Source organism: Oncorhynchus clarkii, chromosome 3, assembly GCF_045791955.1.
Source record: "Oncorhynchus clarkii lewisi isolate Uvic-CL-2024 chromosome 3, UVic_Ocla_1.0, whole genome shotgun sequence".
In the NCBI taxonomy this organism is placed as follows: Eukaryota; Metazoa; Chordata; class Actinopteri; order Salmoniformes; family Salmonidae; genus Oncorhynchus; species Oncorhynchus clarkii.
The window spans coordinates 87,245,503-87,260,474 of NC_092149.1; positions in this window are offsets into that span (position 1 = coordinate 87,245,503).

A 14,972-nucleotide genomic window follows, 5' to 3' on the forward strand; every position below is an offset into this window, starting at 1 on the left:
AGTGGAGGATCAGTGGAGGGGGGGCCTTGTCATTTAAGATATCTTGATGTGGTTTTGATTTGCATATGGGAGTGTGTGTGTTTGTGTGGGGGGTGGGTGTGTGCGCTCTTTCTTTCATCCGCATGAGGCTGCAATAAGTTGAGTTTCCTGGGGAAGCTGTGAAGCACTAGGGAAGCTGTGAAGCGCTAGGGAAGATGTGAAGCGCTAGAGAAGATGTGAAGCTCTAGGGAAGCTGTGAAGCGCTAGGGAAGCTGTGAAGCACTAGGGAAGCTGTGAAGCACTAGGGAAGCTGTGAAGCACTAGGGAAGCTGTGAAGCGCTAGGGAAGCTGTGAAGCGCTAGGGAAGCTGTGAAGCGCTAGGGAAGCTGTGAAGCGCTAGGGAAGATGTGAAGCGCTAGGGAAGCTGTGAAGCGCTAGGGAAGCTGTGAAGCGCTAGGGAAGATGTGAAGCGCTAGGGAAGCTGTGAAGCGCTAGGGAAGCTGTGAAGCGCTAGGGAAGCTGTGAAGCTAGCTGTTAACTATTACCTGATTGTGTTTGTGAGTCTGTTATTAAATGTGTACGTTTACTGCTTTTAATTAAATCATGTACGGCTACAAATATTGTATATACATTCCTTCATATGGGCATAATATTGTAGCCCAGGCCTATATACATTCCCTCTTATGGGCAGTATATTGAAGCCTAGGCCTAAAAACATTCCTTCATATGGGCATAATATTGAAGCCTATGCCTAAAAACATTCCTTCATATGGGCATAATATTGAAGCCCAGGCCTCTATACATTCCTTCATATGGGCATAATATTGAAGCCCAGGCCTCTATACATTCCTTCATATGGGCATAATATTGTGTATATACATTTGTTCATACGGTAACCAAAAAAAGACCAAACAATAGGAGTAGGCTATAAAACAAGTATTCTGGTTAAATTCATCATTTTAAGCTGTGGACAGGCCAGTGTGAATTGTCTTGCACTGGGTAATGAATGAGTGAGAGTGTGAATGTGTTAGATAGGATTTAGGTCAAATTGTATTTCCGCATGTGTTTATGATGAATAATGTACAGTACCGGTCAAAAGTTTGGACACACCTACTCATTTAAGGGTTTTTCTTTATTTTTACTATTTTCTACAATGTAGAATAATAGTGAAGATGTCAACTATGAAATAACACATATGGAATCATGTAGTAACCACCCTTTGCCTTGATGACAGCTTTGCACACTCTTAGCATTCTCTCAACCAGCTTCACCTGGAATGCTTTCCAACAGCCTTGAAGGAGTTCCCACATATGCTGAGAACTTGTTGGCTGCTTTTCCTTCTCTCTGTGGTCCAACTCATCCCAAACCATCTCAAATGGTTTCAAGTCGGGGGGTTGTGAAGGCCAGGTCATCTGATGGAGCACTCCATCACTCTCCTTCTTGGTCAAATAGCCCTTACACAGCCTGGAAGTGTGTTGGGTCATTGTCCTGTTGAAAAATGAATGATAGTCCCACTAAGAGCAAACCAGATGGGATGGTGTATCGCTGCAGAATGATGTGGTAGCCATGCTGGTTAAGTGTGCCTTGAAATATAAATAAATCACTGACAGTGTCACCAGCAAAGCACCCCCACACCATCACACCTCCTCCTCCATGATTCACGGTGGGAACCACAAATGCAGAGATCATCCATTCCACTACTCTGCATCTCACAAAGACACAGCGGTTGGAATCAAAAATCTTACATTTGGACTTAAATTTCCATCGGTCTAATGTCCATTGGTCTAATGCTTGCTCGATAACCCTGTCAGTGAGCATTACGCAACCTCGGCATTGGAAAGCATCATATTCACCTCCAGAAAGACGTATGAAACAGAGAGGATAAATTTGGTTTTTGAAACACAGAGAGGATCAATTTGGTTTTTGAAACACAGAGAGGATAAATTCGGTTTAAGAAACACAAAGAGGATAAATTCGGTTTAAGAAACACAGAGAGGATAAATTCAGTTTAAGAAACACAGAGAGGATAAATTCGTTTTTTTGAAACACAGAGAGGATAAATTCGGTTTTTTGAAACACAGAGAGGATAAATTTGGTTTTTGAAGCACAGAGAGGATAAATTCGGTTTTTTTTAACCACAGAGGGGATAAATTCGGTTTCCATTGCTTGTCAGGGACGTCACCAGGACCTTGGATTCGTGAGTGCCGCTGGAACGTTGGTGGACTGTAATTCCCTCCTCATATTGTAGGACCTACAATCTGTGTATCCAGTCTTTCCTTTGGCCTATGCTATTGGTTGCAGTTATGTTTAGAAAAGGCTCTGTTGTTCAGGGCTGTGCGCCCTGGTTATGAAACACTGGTGAGGTCCCTGTGCTTGTGTTTACCTCCTTTAATAATAATAATGATGGGGAGCAGAGCAAGGTCTTTTTTTTTAAAGCAGAATGTTTATTCATGTTTTCGTTTATTTATTTCTTCATGGATTATTAGCATATGAATAACCCATTTATTCAGATCTAGCAGATCAAAGAGGATAGTTTCAAAGGTAATCAATTGGGCCTAGTTATTGTTCATTAGCAGCATACATTTTCATGAATTCTCTTAAATCTCTTAAAATAGCCAAATACCCTTCTTACGCAATGTATAGCCTTGTGTACTGTTTGTCTGGCTGGATTGTTTGCCTGTCTTGGTGTTAAGATAATAAAATATAAAAAATAGTCTCAGGCATATTGTTTTTATTTTATTGAAAATGAGAACAATGGGAGAGATTGACCAATACTGATTTCAGAACGAAATGGACTACATTCTCATTCATGTTATCAAGATATGAGGTGAGTATCATAATGGTTTCAAGAGATGACCCTTGACCTTAAAGTTGAACCTCGGATAGATCTTTAGAATAGTAGCCTATAGAGTCAACTCAAAATACGGTATTCTGTTCTTTTGAAATAGCCTACATTTTCCCTGTCGTAATGAGACAAAATGAAAGGACATCGGAGGCCAAATGTATTTTGTGATGTTTTCCTATATTAAATGGACCTAATAGACTGTTAAAATGTAGAAGGAAAGACAGACATTTTATAAAAACATTGGATTTCTGTGGCTCGAGTGTCATAAAAGCACTTTAGTTTTCAGATGTTCTCCTTCGGCAGATCTACCCACGTGTCGCTCGTCACTCGGTAAGCCTGCTCACTGATGTCAACACCAAAGCTGATCATTGTAACTTGACTAAATTGGAATGATGCGAATAATGATAATGACTGTGAGAGCCCAGTATAGCCCAGTATAGCCCAGTATAGCCCAGTATAGCCAGTACAGCCCAGTATAGCCCCTTATAGCCCCGATTAAGCCCAGCATAGCCCCGTATAGCCCCGTATAGCCCAGCATAGCCCAGTATAGCCCGTATAGCCCAGTATAGCCAGTATAGCCCCTTATAGCCCAGTATAGCCCCTTATAGCCCAGTATAGCCCAGTATAGCCCAGTATAGCCCCGTATAGCCCCCTATAGCCCAGTATAGCACAGTATAGCACCGTATAGCCCAGTATAGCACATTATAGCTCAGTATAGCCTAGTATAGCCCAGGATAGCCCCGTATAGCCCAGTATAGCCCAGGATAGCCCAGTATAGCCCCGTATAGCCCAACATAGCACGAGGACGTTGTCCCAACAGTGACCGTACGTACATATCCCAACCAGAAGCCATGGATTACAGGCAACATCCGCACTGAGCTAAAGGCTAGAGCTGCCGCTTTCAAGGAGTGGGACTCTAACTTGGAAGATTATAAGAAATCCCGCTATGCCCTCCGACAAACCATCAAACAGGCAAAGCATCAATACAGGACTAAGATCGAATCGTACTACACTGGCTCTGACGCTCGTCGGATGTGGCAGGGCTTGCAAACCATTACAGACTACAAAGGGAAGCACAGCCGAGAGCTGCCCAGTGACACGAGCCTACCAGATGAGCTAAATAACTTCTATGCTCGCTTCAATGCAAATAACACTGAAACATGCATGAGAGCACCAGTTGTTCCAGAAGACTGTGTGAACACGCTCTCCGCAGCCGATGTAAGTACGACCTTTTAAACAGGTCAACATTCACAAGGTCGCAAGGCCAGACAGATTACCAAGACGTGTACACCGAGCATGCGCTGACCAACTGGCAAGTGTCTTTGTCACGATCGTCGCAGTGAGGAGACCAAGGCGCAGCGTGATATGAAGACATGTTCTATATTTAATGAAGAAAGAAACAAACTTACAAAACAACAAACGACCGTGACGCTATATATAAACAGCATCAAACAGACAACATTGTTTCTTTAATAAAAGACTGGGTTGAACAGCTGGCTTTGTGGTTTCTCCGCCCAATAGTCGGCCTACACAAGGAAACTCGACGTACCACAGTACCAGTCAAAGTTGAATGGACTGTTGTTTCTCTTTGCTTATTTGAGCTGTTCTTGCCTTAATATGGACTTGGTCTTTTACCAAATAGGGCTATAAAGAAAAACCCTTGAATGAGGAGGTGTCTCCAAACTGGTACTGTAAATCTCCGACAACGTTGAGTGCGCGAGGGGGGGATCTGTGCCCTGTGTAGTACCTTACACGAAAAAGTACTGCTCTACAAAAATACATGGTCTATGTGACATGGCAGGAGAGAAGGATGGGCTGTGGTGGGGCTGAACATTAACAGGGGCCAACCATAAAACCCTGGGAGTGGGAGTGGGAGCGGGGAGGAAGAGGAGAGGAAGAGGGGAGGGCAAAGAAGGAGGAGGAGTTAGGATGGGTCACGAGAGGAGAGGAGAGGAGAGGAGAGGAGAGGAGAGGAGAGGAGAGGAGACCAGTATGAAAATGTATGCACTTACTACAGTAAGTGACTCTGGATAAGAGTAAAAATGTAAAAATGTAAAATGAGAGGAGAGACGGAGGGGGTGAAGAGCAGAGGAGGCTGGGAGGGGAGAGGAGGCTGGGAGGGGAGAGGAGGGGGTGAAGAGCAGAGGAGGCTGGGAGTGGAGAGGAGGCAGGGAGGGGAGAGGAGGCTGGGAGGTCTCAGTGGTCAGAATATCTCCGTCTTTATGTGAGACAGTATATCAGCATGACAACACAGCCAGTAAAGTAGTACCTAATGTTTCAGTGGAAGCAGCTCGTTAAATAACAGAGCTGGTTAATAGGCTACAGAACAACTCCCAGGGCTCCTAGCCTAGCCAGACCTTCTACAGTACAACCCCCAGGGCTCCTAGCCAGACCTTCTACAGTACAACTCCCAGGGCTCCTAGCCTAGCCAGACCTTCTACAGTACAACTCCCAGGGCTCCTAGCCAGACCTTCTACAGTACAACTCCCAGGGCTCCTAGCCTAGCCAGACCTTCTACAGTACAACTCCCAGGGCTCCTAGCCTAGCCAGACCTTCTACAGTACAACTCCCAGGGCTCCTAGCCAGACCTTCTACAGTACAACTCCCAGGGCTCCTAGCCTAGCCAGACCTTCTACAGTACAACTCCCAGGGCTCCTAGCCAGACCTTCTACAGTACAACTACCAGGGCTCCTAGCCAGACCTTCTACAGTACAACTCCCAGGGCTCCTAGCCAGACCTTCTACAGTACAACTACCAGGGCTCCTAGCCAGACCTTCTACAGTACAACTCCCAGGGCTCCTAGCCAGACCTTCTACAGTACAACTCCCAGGGCTCCTAGCCTAGCCAGACCTTCTACAGTACAACTCCCAGGGCTCCTAGCCAGACCTTCTACAGTACAACTCCCAGGGCTCCTAGCCTAGCCAGACCTTCTACAGTACAACTCCCAGGGCTCCTAGCCTAGCCAGACCTTCTACAGTACAACTCACAGGGCTCCTAGCCAGACCTTCTTCAGTACAACTCCCAGGGCTCCTAGCCTAGCCAGACCTTCTACAGTACAACTACCAGGGCTCCTAGCCAGACCTTCTACAGTACAACTCCCAGGGCTCCTAGCCTAGCCAGACCTTCTACAGTACAACTCCCAGGGCTCCTAGCCTAGCCAGACCTTCTACAGTACAACTCCCAGGGCTCCTAGCCTAGCCAGACCTTCTACAGTACAACTCCCAGGGCTCCTAGCCTAGCCAGACCTTCTACAGTACAACTCCCAGGGCTCCTAGCCAGACCTTCTACAGTACAACTCCCAGGGCTCCTAGCCAGACCTTCTACAGTACAACTCACAGGGCTCCTAGCCAGACCTTCTACAGTACAACTCCCAGGGCTCCTAGCCAGACCTTCTACAGTACAACTCCCAGGGCTCCTAGCCAGACCTTCTACAGTACAACTCCCAGGGCTCCTAGCCTAGCCAGACCTTCTACAGTACAACTCACAGGGCTCCTAGCCAGACCTTCTACAGTACAACTCCCAGGGCTCCTAGCCAGACCTTCTACAGTACAACTCCCAGGGCTCCTAGCCAGACCTTCTACAGTACAACTCCCAGGGCTCCTAGCCTAGCCAGACCTTCTACAGTACAACTCCCAGGGCTCCTAGCCTAGCCAGACCTTCTACAGTACAACTCCCAGGGCTCCTAGCCAGACCTTCTACAGTACAACTCCCAGGGCTCCTAGCCTAGCCAGACCTTCTACAGTACAACTCCCAGGGCTCCTAGCCAGACCTTCTACAGTACAACTACCAGATCTCCTAGCCAGACCTTCTACAGTACAACTCCCAGGGCTCCTAGCCTAGCCAGACCTTCTACAGTACAACTCCCAGGGCTCCTAGCCTAGCCAGACCTTCTACAGTACAACCCCCAGGGCTCCTAGCCAGACCTTCTACAGTACAACTCCCAGGGCTCCTAGCCAGACCTTTTACAGTACAACTCCCAGGGCTCCTAGCCAGACCTTATACAGTACTACTCTCTAGCCAGACCTTCTACAGTACTACTCTCTAGCCAGACCTTCTACAGTATTACTCTCTAGCCAGACCTTCTACAGTACTACTTTCTAGCCAGACTTTCTACAGTATTACTCTCTAGCCAGACCTTCTACAGTAGTACTCTCTAGCCAGACCTTCTACAGTACTACTCTCTAGCCATACCTTCTACAGTACTACTCTCTAGCCACACCTTTGACAGTACTCCTCTCTAGCCAGACATTCTACAGTATTACTCTCTAGCCTAGCCAGACCTTCTACAGTATGACTCTCTAGCCAGACCTTCTACAGTACTCCTCTCTAGCCAGACCTTCTACAGTACTACTCTCTAGCCAGACCTTCTACAGTACTACTCTCTAGCCAGACCTTCTACAGTACTACTCTCTAGCCAGACCTTCTGCAGTATTACTCTCTAGTCAGACCTTCAACAGTATTAGTCCCTAGCCAGACCTTCTGCAGTACTACTCTCTAGCCACCTTCAACAGTATTAGTCCCTAGCATTAGCCAGTAGAATGCTAACATAAGAGGCTCTGATAGAAGAAATGCATGTGCCATGCTCTATCCTATCATAACCATCATAACCGCCATCGATAAAGGACAGTACTGTGCAGCCGTATTCATCGACCTTGCCAAGGCTTTCGACTCTGTCAATCACCACATTCTTATTGTCAGACTCAACAGCCTTGGTTTCTCAAATGACTGCCTCGCCTGGTTTACCAACTACTTCTCAGACAGAGTTCAGTGTGTCAAGTCGGAGGGCCTGTTGTCCGGACCTCTGGCAGTCTCTATGGGGGTGCCACAGCGTTCAATTCTCGGGCCAACTCTCTTCTCTGTATACATCAATAATGTCTCTCTTGCTGCTGGTGATTCTCTGATCCACCTATACGCAGATGACACCATTCTGTATACTTCTGGACCTTTTTTGGACACTAACAGCTAACCTCCAAACAAGCTTCAATGCCATACAACACTCCTTTCGTGGCCTCCAACTGCTCTTAAATACAAGTAAAACTAAATGCATGCTCTTCAACCGATCGCTGCCTGCACCTGCCCGCCCGTCCAACATCACTACTCTGGACAGCTCTGACTTGGAATATGTGGACAACAACAAATACCTAGGTGTCTGGTTAGACTGTAAACTCTCCTTCCAGACTCACATTAAGCATCTCCAATCCACAATTAAATCTAGAATCTGCTTTCTATTTCGCAACAAAGCATCATTCACTCATGCTGCCAAACATACCCTCGTAAAACTGACTATCCTACCGATCCTTGACTTTGGCGATGTCATTTACAAAATAGCTTCCAACACTCTACTCAGCAAACTGGATGTAGTTTATCACAGGGCCATTCGTTTCATCACCAAAGCCCCATATACTACCCACCACTGTGACCTGTAACGCTCTCGTTGGCTGGCCCTCGCTACATATTTGTCGCCAAACCCACTGACTCCACGTCATCTTTAAGTCTCTGCTAAGAAAAGCCCAGCCTTATCTCAGCTCACTGGTTACCATAGCAACACCCACCCGTAGCACGCGCTCCAGCAGGTATATTTCCAGCAGGTATAAAGCCAACTCCCCCTTTGGCCACCTTTCCTTCCAGTTCTCTGCTGCCAATGACTGGAACGAACTGCAAAAATCACTGAAGCTGAAGACTCGAATCTGCCTCACTCACTTTAAGCATCAGCTGTCAGAGCAGCTTACCGATCACTGCACCTGTTTACAGCCAATCTGTAAATAGCCCACCCAACTACCTCATCCCCATATTGTTGTTTATAATCTTGCTCTTTTGCACCCCAGTATCTCTACTTACACATCATCATCTGCACATCTGTCACTCCAGTGTTAATGATAAATTGTAATTACTTTGCCACTATTGGCCTATTTATTGCCTTACCTCCCTAATCTTACTCCATTTGCACACACTGTACATAGATTTTTCTTTTGTGTTATTGACTGTACGTTTGTTTATTCCATGTGTAACTCTGTGTTGTTCGTACTGCTTTCCTTTATCTTGGCCAGGTCACAGTAGTAAATGAGAACTTGTTTTCAACTGACCTCCCTGGTTAAATAAAGGTGAAATAAACCAAAAAAATAAAGACAAGACAGGCTAAAAACTGCTAGCTAAACTCATAAAACCGAGTCTAACGGTCGTTGCAATAAGTATAGAAAATCCTCACCACTAGATGGCAATGTGGTACAGAAGAGGGCCACACCATAGTGCCATTAAATCTTCTACAATAACACCTTGTACCAACCAGTCAGTACAGGGTGTTGGAGCACAGTCTACGTACCAAATGGTACCAACTTGTTCCCTATAAAGTACACTATGGCTCTGGTTAAAAGTCACTGTGTAAGGGGAGGGAGGGGGGGGGGGAGAAGGGTGCCATTTGGGATGCATATTCTAAGTGTCTGTCTGTCACCGTGCAAGGGGGAGGGAGGGGGGGGGTGAAGGGTGCCATTTTGGGATGCATATTCTAAGTGTCTGTCTGTCACCGTGTAAGGGGGAGGGAGGGGGGGGGGAGAAGGGTGCCATTTGGGATGCATATTCTGAGTGTCTGTCTGTCACCGTGTAAGGGGGAGGGAGGGGGGGGGGGTGAAGGGTGCCATTTTGGGATGCATATTCTATGTGTCTGTCTGTCACCATAATAAAGCAGCTGCTCATCAGAATCAGCCCGTAGAGACACCTGCTGTCTAATTACATCCAGTTCAACAGCTGAATTGCCAGAGGAATTTGTGAAGGGTGTGTGTGTCAACTTGGTCAATTTAAATTGCAAAGACAACCTCTCTCTCTCTCTCTCTCTCTCTCTCTCTCTCTCTCTCTCTCTCTCTCTCTCTCTCTCTCTCTCTCTGTGTGTGTGGATCCAACAGGGGGAGATGGAGGAGAGAGAGGCTGCCATACCATATTAAACACAGAAACACTTCTGTAGACTTCTGCTTTTCTCCCTCCCTCTGGAGACAGAGGAACGCAATACAGATGTTTACTTAAAGAAAAGTCTAGTAAGAAAAACTGCAGATTTGTCTCTGACAAATGTTTATTGTTCCTATGTTGCCATGGTTATACTGTAGAGATGTTTTTAGTTGAGTTCCTCCCCCCTTCCTGCCCCCTCCCTCCTCCCCCCTTCCTGCCCCTCCTTCCTCCCCCCTTCCTGCCCCCTCCCTCCTCCCCTCTTCCTGCCCCCTCCCTACCTCTGACCCTTGATACCTCTAACCTCTGACCCCTGCTACCTCTAACCCCTGCTACCTCTAACCCCTGCTACCTCTAACCCCTACTACCTCTAACCTCTGACCCCTGCTACCTCTAACCCCTGCTACCTATAACCCCTGACCCCTGCTACCTCTAACCCCTGCTACCTCTAACCCCTGCTACCTCTAACCTCTAACCCCTGCTACCTCTAACCCCTGACCCCTGCTACCTCTAACCCCTGACCCCTGCTACCTCTAACTCCTGCTACCTCTAACCCCTGCTACCTCTGACCCCTGCTACCTCTAACCCCTGCTACCTCTAACCTCTAACCCCTGCTACCTATAACCCCTGACCCCTGCTACCTCTAACCTCTGCTACCTCTAACCCCTGCTACCTCTAACCTCTAACCCCTGCTACCTCTAACCCCTGACCCCTGCTACCTCTAACCGCTGCTACCTCTAACCCCTGACCCCTGCTACCTCTAACCCCTGACCCCTGCTACCTCTAACTCCTGCTACCTCTAACCCCTGCTACCTCTAACCCCTGCTACATCTAACCCCTGCTACCTCTAACCCCTGCTACCTCTAACCCCTCACCCCTGCTACATCTAACCCCTGCTATCTCTAACCCCTGCTACCTCTAACCCCTGTTACCTCTAACCCCTGACCCCTGCTACCTCTAACCCCTAACCCCTGCTACCTCTAACCCCTGCTAACTCTAACCCCTGCTAACTCTAACCCCTGCTACCTCTAACCCCTGCTACCTCTAACCCCTGACCCCTGCTACCTCTAACTCCTGCTACCTCTAACCCCTGCTACCTCTAACCCCTCACCCCTGCTACCTCTAACCCCTGCTACCTCTAAGCCCTGCTACCTCTAACCCCTGCTAACTCTAACCCCAGCTACCTCTAACCCCTGACCCCTGCTACCTCTAACCCCTGGTACCTCTAACCCCTGACCCCTGCTACCTCTAACCCCTAACCCCTGCTACCTCTAACCCCTGCTACCTCTAACCCCTGCTACCTCTAACCCCTGACCCCTGCTACCTCTAACCCCTGCTACCTCTAACCCCTAACCCCTGCTACCTCTAACCCCTGCTACCTCTAACCCCTGCTACCTCTAACCCCTGATACGTCTAACCCCTGCTAAGTCTAACCCCTGCTACCTCTAACCCCTGCTACGTTTAACCCCTGCTACCTCTAAGCCCTAGCCCCTGCTACCTCTAACCTCTGACCCCTGCTACATCTAACCTCTGACCCCGGCTACATCTAACCTCTGACCCCTGCTTCCTCTAACCTCTGACCCCTGCTACATCTAACATCTGACCCCTGCTACCTCTAACCTCTGACCCCTGCTACATCTAACCTCTGACCCCTGCTATCTCTAACCTCTGACCCCTGCTACCTCTGCTACATTGCAATGCATTTATGCTTCACTGAGTGGAATAAGGTGTGCTTCTAAATGTTGACTTTTGCTGTATGATGCTGCCAGTGGATTTGTCTTGACGCTGGTCTCTGTGCTGCCAGTGGATTTGTCTTGACGCTGGTCTCTGTGCTGCCAGTGGATTTGTCTTAACGCTGGTCTCTGTGCTGCCAGTGGATTTGTCTTAACGCTGGTCTCTGTCCTGCCAGTGGATTTGTCTTGACGCTGGTCTCTGTGCTGCCAGTGGATTTGTCTTGACGCTGGTCTCTGTCCTGCCAGTGGATTTGTCTTAACGCTGGTCTCTGTGCTGCCAGTGGATTTGTCTTGACGCTGGTCTCTGTGCTGCCAGTGGATTTGTCTTGACGCTGGTCTCTGTCCTGCCAGTGGATTTGTCTTGACGCTGGTCTCTGTCCTGCCAGTGGATTTGTCTTGACGCTGGTCTCTGTGCTGCCAGTGGATTTGTCTTAACACTGGTCTCTGTCCTGCAAGTGGATTTGTATTGACGCTGGTCTCTGTGCTGCCAGTGGATTTGTCTTGACGCTGGTCTCTGTCCTGCCAGTGGATTTGTCTTGACGCTGGTCTCTGTCCTGCCAGTGGATTTGTCTTGACGCTGGTCTCTGTCCTGCCAGTGGATTTGTCTTAACGCTGGTCTCTGTGCTGCCAGTGGATTTGTCTTAACGCTGGTCTCTGTGCTGCCAGTGGATTTGTCTTAACGCTGGTCTCTGTCCTGCCAGTGGATTTGCCTTGACGATGGTCTCTGTGCTGCCAGTGGATTTGTCTTAACGCTGGTCTCTGTCCTGCCAGTGGATTTGTCTTGACGCTGGTCTCTGTGCTGCCAGTGGATTTGTCTTGACGCTGGTCTCTGTCCTGCCAGTGGATTTGTCTTAACACTGGTCTCTGTCCTTCCAGTGGATTTGTCTTAACGCTGGTCTCTGTGCTGCCAGTGGATTTGTCTTGACGCTGGTCTCTGTGCTGCCAGTGGATTTGTCTTGACGCTGGTCTCTGTGCTGCCAGTGGATTTGTCTTAACGCTGGTCTCTGTCCTGCCAGTGGATTTGTCTTGACGCTGGTCTCTGTGCTGCCAGTGGATTTGTCTTAACGCTGGTCTCTGTCCTGCCAGTGGATTTGTCTTGACGCTGGTCTCTGTGCTGCCAGTGGATTTGTCTTGACGCTGGTCTCTGTCCTGCCAGTGGATTTGTCTTGACGCTGGTCTCTGTCCTGCCAGTGGATTTGTCTTAACGCTGGTCTCTGTCCTGCCAGTGGATTTGTCTTGACGCTGGTCTCTGTGCTGCCAGTGGATTTGTCTTGACGCTGGTCTCTGTCCTGCCAGTGGATTTGTCTTAACGCTGGTCTCTGTGCTGCCAGTGGATTTGTCTTGACGCTGGTCTCTGTGCTGCCAGTGGATTTGTCTTGACGCTGGTCTCTGTCCTGCCAGTGGATTTGTCTTGACGCTGGTCTCTGTCCTGCCAGTGGATTTGTCTTGACGCTGGTCTCTGTCCTGCCAGTGGATTTGTCTTGACGCTGGTCTCTGTGCTGCCAGTGGATTTGCCTGAACTTTCCTTCCCTCCCTGTGAGTGTTTAAACGGGCTGGTCCCTGAAGAGCGGTGGGGCGTGAAGTCTTGTGGAGCCTGCTGTTTCTGAGGTATGGTGGATTCATTACAGGGAGTCTGGAGGGGGATTAGGGCCACAGGTCTCCCTCTGGTTAATGTTCTTGGTAAAGGTCTGGTTTGGAGCCCCTCTGCAACGGTCTCTGAGGACCCGCTAGATTAAAACCACATGAATTCAACCTTGAAACAGACCCCCTTCCTAGTAATGGTTCCAACCCTAAGATAAAGGTTACATCCCAAATGGCAATCTATTCCCTATACAGAAGAGCACTACTTGTGTCCATTTCAGACACAAACATTAATTAAACTTTAAATTGAACCAGTTTCACACTTTATTTGGATAGTCCCATATAGAGGTTCTACAGATGGTTATACTATCAACAACTATCTGTTGAGAAGCAACTGCTTGCTAAGATTAAGGTTAAGGTTTAGAATAAGGGTTAAGGTTAAGGTTTAGAATAAGGGTTAAGGTTAAGGTTTAGGATAAGGGTTAAGGTTAAGGTTTAGAATAAGGGTTAAGGTTAAGGTTTAGGATAAGGGTTAAGGTTAAGGTATAGAATAAGGGTTAAGGTTTAGGATAAGGGTTAAGGTTAAGGTTTAGAATAAGGGTTAAGGTTAAGGTTTAGAATAAGGGTTAAGGTTTAGGATAAGGGTTAAGGTTAAGGTTTAGAATAAGGGTTAAGGTTTAGGATAAGGGTTAAGGTTAAGGTTTAGAATAAGGGTTAAGGTTAGGGTTAGGGTTTAGAATAAGGGTTAAGGTTAGGGTTAGGATAAGGGTTAAGGTTAAGGTTTAGAATAAGGGTTAAGGTTAGGGTTTAGAATAAGGGTTAAGGTTAGGGTTAGGGTTTAGAATAAGGGTTAAGGTTAGGGTTAGGATAAGGGTTAAGGTTAAGGTTTAGAATAAGGGTTAAGGTTAAGGTTTAGAATAAGGGTTAAGGTTTAGGATAAGGGTTACGGTTAAGGTTTAGAATAAGGGTTAAGGTTAAGGTTTAGAATAAAGGTTAAGGTTTAGGATAAGGGTTAAGGTTAAGGTTTAGGATAAGGGTTAAGGTTAAGGTTTAGAATAAGGGTTAAGGTTAAGGTTTAGAATAAGGGTTAAGGTTTAGGATAAAGGTTAAGGTTAAGGTTTAGGATAAGGGTTAAGGTTAAGGTTTAGAATAAGGGTTAAAGTTAAGGTTTAGAATAAGGGTTAAGGTTTAGGATAAGGGTTAAGGTTTAGAATAAGGGTTAAGGTTAAGGTTTAGAATAAGGGTTAAGGTTTAGGATAAGGGTTAAGGTTAAGGTTTAGAATAAGGGTTAAGGTTAAGGATAAGGGTTAAGGTTAAGGTATAGAATAAGGGTTAAGGTTAAGGTTTAGGATAAGGGTTAAGGTTAAGGTTTAGAATAAGGGTTAAGTTTAAGGTTTAGGATAAGGGTTAAGGTTAAGGTTTAGGATAAGGGTTAAGGTTAGGGTTTAGAATAAGGGTTAAGGTTTAGGATAAGGGTTAAGGTTAAGGTTTAGAATAAGGGTTAAGGTTTAGGATAAGGGTTAAGGTTAAGGTTTAGAATAAGGGTTAAGGTTTAGGATAAGGGTTAAGGTTAAGGTTTAGGATAAGGGTTAAGGTTAAGGTTTAGGATAAGGGTTAAGGTTAAGGTTTAGAATAAAGGTTAACTAGGTAGACTACCTCCCAATCTCTCTCTTCCAGTGTAGACTACCTCCCAATCTCTCTCTTCCAGTGTAGACTACCTCCCAATCTCTCTCTCCCAGTGTAGACTATCATCCAACCTCTCTCTCCCAGTGTAGACTACCTCCCAATCTCTCTCTTCCAGTGTAGACTACCATCCAACCTCTCTCTCCCAGTGTAGACTACCTCCCAATCTCTCTCTCCCAGTGTAGACTACCTCCCAATCTCTCTCTCCCAGTGTAGAC